This window comes from Pinus tabuliformis, chromosome J (assembly GCF_031772625.1).
Source record: "Pinus tabuliformis cultivar Carrire ecotype Pingquan chromosome J, CPIR1, whole genome shotgun sequence".
NCBI classification, from domain to species: Eukaryota; Viridiplantae; Streptophyta; class Pinopsida; order Pinales; family Pinaceae; genus Pinus; species Pinus tabuliformis.
In genome coordinates, this window is record NC_142295.1 from 100,639,291 (window position 1) to 100,645,333 (window position 6,043).

Sequence of the window (6,043 nt, forward strand, 5' to 3'; positions counted from 1 at the left end):
TAAGGTAGCAGGTCCACTTGTGCTCTCAACCCTGTGGTATGGAAGAATTTCAGCAGGCCACAATCCCTCAAAGAATTTATGCATGCCAGACCTTGAGATGCTTGGTGATCCTCGGCCTCATCACCTCTTTCTTTCCACTCTATGACCATCTTTCTCCTGCAAACAAAATTTAAACCCTTTTTAGTGCTTTTTCCATGCATAAAAATCACATTTTTTGCTTTAATATGAGTTTTTAATCTCTAAATGTCACTCTCGGCACCATTGTAAGAGTTGAACTAATTTAAAGAACCATTACTAAAACCATTACTAAAACTGTAAAGATTGTAAAGGAGTTTTAAAGAGTCATCTGAAACCTTATGAACCTATTCTAAATTTATACATAACTTTGTATATCTAATTGATTAATTCGATGAGAAGTACTTACCTGGTTTGCTGCAGATGAAGATGGTCTGTTGTTATGAAGATGCTTTAGAACTTTTCCAGATCGCTCTCGTTTACCAAAAGACTGAAACCACCCAGCTAGATTGAGCAGAACCTCACTACTCAATCCAGTAAGCTTCTTAGTTGAAGCAAACTATTCCTCCGTGCCCAGAAACCTCCCCCGTGCCCAGAAACCTCAGAACAAGTCAGGTCTTCCTGATCATAAACATACTCTATGTATTAGTTTTTCTCCTCCTTCCTTTCTTCTCCCCCTCTTCCTCTCATTCTTGGTTTATATACTAATTCTTAGCAGGTGGCCGTCCTTCCTGCAGCACCCACCGCTTCCTTTCCTCACGACACCCTTCCCATGTCATGTCAAAATATATTGATTTTAATTAACTTTCCTTTTTCTGATTTTTATTTTAATATAAAGTTTAGACTTATATTAAATTACTTTATTATTAGTTTATTTTTATTATTTTATTAATTTGATTAATATAATTTATTTATTAAAATTTATTTGATATTATTTCTATAAATAGGTCGTTACATACACCCCCCCTTCAGAAAACTTCGTCCTGAAGTTAGAATTTTATCTTATATGAATATTCATGATAGTGCTTAGGATTATGTATTGAGGTTAAATTTTTATTTAATGTAAGAGCACTATAAATTTTGGTGGTTTGAATACTTTAGGTTTATGACTTTAATGATCATGTTTTATTTCATTAGGTCCCTCAGCTATTACAAAATCATCCTATCCTTCCTAATCTCTTCCGCTCCCATCCTATCCGTCCTCTACTGGAGTATGCCATGGCGTCAGTTATACTGACCTAACCATTCATAAACTCTAAGGATGACATCATCGGTTATACCGACCTGATTCCCAGTAGGCATCTAGCAGTCATCATCACACGTCTAGGGGAGCGTGACTCGCACAGTCCTCCCATGACTTCAGGGTTCGGAGGATAATCGGTGGGCAACACCTCCACCCCTCTCAATAGAATTAGGGTTATTACCCTGTCATAGAATCTCTTTGAGCTTTAATTGTTCTGAGGTTCTGTCATCACATTGTCATTTTGGTAACGGATATTATCTGCAATCATAAACACTTGTCCATACATTTATAAAATGTGCATTAACATATTCAAAATAACTTATGTATAATTCACATATGTCAACTACAGTATAACATATTTTGCCATATTCTATTCATGTCATTGACTTTCATTCAAAATGTAATTATTCTTTGATCTCTATTCCATCAATGATATTGACATGCATAAATAAAACAAAATTATAATATCTTAATTCCCATCAGAAGTAAAATTATTTAAATGACTTAAACTTTACTTTGACAACTATAATTTAGTAAGATCAATAACATATTTTGTTTTGGTATCCATGTACCAGCAGAATTTAAACATATATTATGTCATAAAATTCACGTTTATATATGATCATTCAAAATGGTTATGAGTCTCTAATTTGCAGTAAAGTAAATATATACTAAACATAGTTTAAAGTTCTTCAAAATTGACACAAGTTGGGGTATTTTGACATATTATTTCCATATCTTCCCATGTAGTCGATCCAGGACTATACTTGTCCCATTGGACCTTAACTTGGTATACCAGACGATTCCAGAGCTGTCGAACCCTACGTTCTAGTATACGTAATGGTTAGACCGATATGATTCCTTATGTCTTAAACATTCATTGATCTGTATGTTTTTGTTCCAGTAACAACTAGTTGGGTTATTATCTTATTTGGTAACAAAATGCACCATGTGGATAGTCAATAGTGAAGATAGACCTCAATTCATTCCTTTTAACAATAATGTTGTTTGTTGTGCTCTTTTATATATATATATATATATATATATATATATATATATATATATTATTGAAATACCTGGATCAAAGCATGGTATGCAACAACATTTGGGGAACATATCTTGTGCTCAACATTTCCTCTAACAATAATACACCATACATTGCTTTATGTTTAAATGGTAGTATACTCTTTCAATACCTCGGCCCTATATGTTGTATTTATGCTTATGGAACCTATGTTTAGGTTGTATTCATCAATTATAAGAATTTCTAAATTAGGTTTGAATGCTGTCCCAACAATCATTCCTTGAAAAGTTAGTGCAAATGCCATGTCAAAGAGATAAGTGATAAATTTCCTTTCTCTGTCCTGAAGTCTATGTCTTGTATCGAGTTCCAATGATTTTGTTTACAACAGAAAATATGTAGCTTTATGACCTTTTCTTGCTTCTTATTTTTCCATAATTTTAATTATGACTACTTGTACTAGCTTTAATATTTGTTCTACAAATTCACTAGTCCATAGGTATTATTGTGGTATTTGGACCCTGTCATGATCTCTAAAGAGTCCAATTCACTAGATCCTTTGTACCTTTTCATTGTACTTTCATTCTATTATTACTAATATAACATTCAACATGTATTTCCATGGTTGTTTTGGATTTATGCCTCATTTTTCTATGGAAGCACCTTTGTCTCTCTTGTTTGCATACTTCCGTTTGCCCATCATTTTCATCAGATCAATGCTCTCAAACTTTACTATAACCGAAGATAAGGCATTGCTATGTCAGCATTATTTTATATTTCAAACAAATTATCCATTAAGTCCCAATCTTTATCTTTTATTCAAGACATGGGAATATTTTGAAGAATCTGAATTCAATGTTTACCTGTGAATTCAATTATTCTCTTCATAATGTTAAATTCTACATATTCATGAATTAATTCACCACTTAGTTTAATTGGAAGTGTTCTTTTAAGGAAGCCTCTCTCTATGTCCTGAGATTCATGGTAAAAAGCTTCAACATATCGGTTCTGCAAATCCAAATGTGTTTCTTCATTTCCCAAAATGTTGCCTTCAAACACTGAGGAGTCATTAATGTCTTCTCTAACTGTTTCTCCAGAAAGACTGAGGGATTCTCTAGCATCAGAATGTACATTTTGGAATTCTCTCTCCAAAATATTATTTTGTAAAATCTCAATTCTATGAGTGTTAACAAGAGACAATAACCTACTCTCCCCAGAAATGTCAGAGGCACTATCTTTATCTCTCCAACTGCCATGCAAATAAAAATGACTAGAATTATCCAACTCAGAGTACCACCCTTGCTTTAATTTATATGCTGCCCATGTAATATTGGCAAAAAAAAGATGGTTGTTAGGGGAGGGGTTGGGTGGTCAAATCTCACCCTCTCCATTTTAATACAAAGGTGGGCACGATTTGATATGGTAGCATTTTATATAATGATTCTTTTTTTTTCCTTTTTGGAAGGTCAGTGGTTCAAACCTCCACCGGACCTTTCTGCCTTCTACACGGTTATCATATGACATTACCACGTCAACATCATTCTTATTCCTGGTGGTTACATATATTTGACACCTGAACCTTCATAAAATTATTTCCTAGGTCACGTAACCCAAGTTTGGTACGCACGTCTACATAATAACATGGTGGCATTATTTTTTTTTTACGAAGGTGATTGGTGCCTGGTTGTTTTATGATGTTCCCCGTGGCTCAACGCTTAGTTTGTTAACTGAATACTTGACACCGCACGCAAAACCTTTTCGGTGGCCCGTATTGCTGTAGAAACATAACGCATCCACCTTCTTTGACTTATTGCTTTGGAAAATGGTGCGAGTATTGAAGCTAACGTGTGATCTTGAAATCTGGTGGTGCAGCGGAACTCTCTGGTACCCAAGACTATTTTCCGCCTTCGCACTTGACAAATTGATGTTGCATATATTTCTGAGGGTTTTATTAAATTTCTATTGTATTCTAAAGATGATATGCACACTACAATGCACTAGTCAAAATAATTTCTTTGCTACGTCTCATTACTTCATGCTTCTTCCTCAGATTAACTTTCATTATATGTTGGCAAGAGTAGTGATTTTTCTTGTTCCCGAGGTCTAAAATGCAGAATGTTAAAGCATTGCATCTTGAAGATATGGATGTTGTAGTTGAGCCAGGCATTGGATGGATAGAGCTAAATGAATATTTATTACCCTATGGTCTATTCTTCCCTCTGGATCCTGGACCTGGAGCTACAATTGGAGGCATGTGCGCAACACGTTGCTCTGGCTCTCTTGCAGTAAGATATGGAACTATGCGTGATAATGTTATTAATCTTCAGGTGGTTCTAGCAAATGGGGATGTTGTTAAGATGACATCCCGTGCACGCAAGAGTGCAGCCGGATATGATTTAACACGACTACTTATTAGAAGTGAAGGGACGCTAGGTGTAATAACACAAGTAACATTGCATCTACAGAGTATTCCAGAATCAACTATGATTGCAATGTCCAATTTTCCTACTATAAAAGATGCAGCTGATGTGGCTATTGCTACCGTGCATTCAGGTATTCAGGTTTCAATAGTGGAACTTTTAGATGAAGTTTAAGTACATGCTCTCAACAATGCAAATGGAAAGGACCTACCTGTATTTTCGACGTTAATGTTTGAGTTTGTTGGAACAAAAGCTTATGCCCGTGAGCAAACACTGTGTACAAAACATTTCCAAAGAGCATCATGGATTTGACTTTGTATTTGTTGAAACCTCCGAGGAGAAAGAGAAGTTATGGAAGATGAGAAAGGAGGCACTTTGGGCCAACTTAGCAATGGAGCCTCAATGTGAAGCAATGGGAATGGATGTTTGTGTCCCATTATCTCATCTTGCAGAATTGGTGGCAAGAAATGTTAGAGAATTTTTCATTGATTGGAAATAATTCTCAAGACATTCTCTATTTGGAAATATATGCCATATTTTCCATTCAAAGATGAAATTTCAGAATGGAAATATTACAAAGGTCTCGTGAAATCATTACAGCAAACTGGCTACGATCATGTGCTTGATCTTTATTCTCAGGACCTGGCTTCCCAAAGGACTTTCTACAACAAGATTTGGAATTTATCGAATTGCAATATGAAGCAGCTTGGCGAGTAGGAAAGTGGGATTTCTATTGGATTTCTCCTTAATTTAATTATGTCCAATGTGGTGGCCAAAGCAGCAGTCAACGAATTACTTTCATTGCAAACTTTACATAGGTCTACTGGTAACAGATTGACAATCTTCTAATGGAAAAACTGCAATATGATGTGCTTCATACTTCGCTTCTGTTTTATATGTTGAGTACTGGTGTGAAGAATATTTTGAATCTCTCATTTCATTTTTTTTATAAGCAGCTACCAGATCATATAGTAGTGCTGATGGCAGCAACCATAAATATTAATGAGCCTGAAAGCATCTACGGAGTTCACTCCCATAAGTTACCTCTGATGTCTATAAGAAGGTGATGCTTACATTCTCAGATTGAAGCTAAATAATTCAAGAAGCTAAACTCTTCAATCAAGAAAGTATAAGTTCTGTTCAACTTGTGAACACCAAGTGGGATAAGGATGACAAAAAGGAAGATTATCATCTAACCATATTGCACCCATGCTTAGAAGTTGCTGCCAAAGGTTTTGAATCATTGGACAAGGATTTGAATTATCTCACTGATGAGGGAAGACCACCAATGAATTAGTTATTCAAATTTTTAGCTAACTTTGATTAATAATGCACTCTTCTTTT

General features: G+C 35.1%; 1 pseudogene; it reads left to right on the forward strand.

The window, feature by feature from the left end:
* Window positions 1–4,387: 4,387 nt before the first annotated feature.
* Window positions 4,388–4,873, forward strand: LOC149225712 (D-lactate dehydrogenase [cytochrome], mitochondrial pseudogene; annotated as a pseudogene).
* Window positions 4,874–6,043: the final 1,170 nt, after the last annotated feature.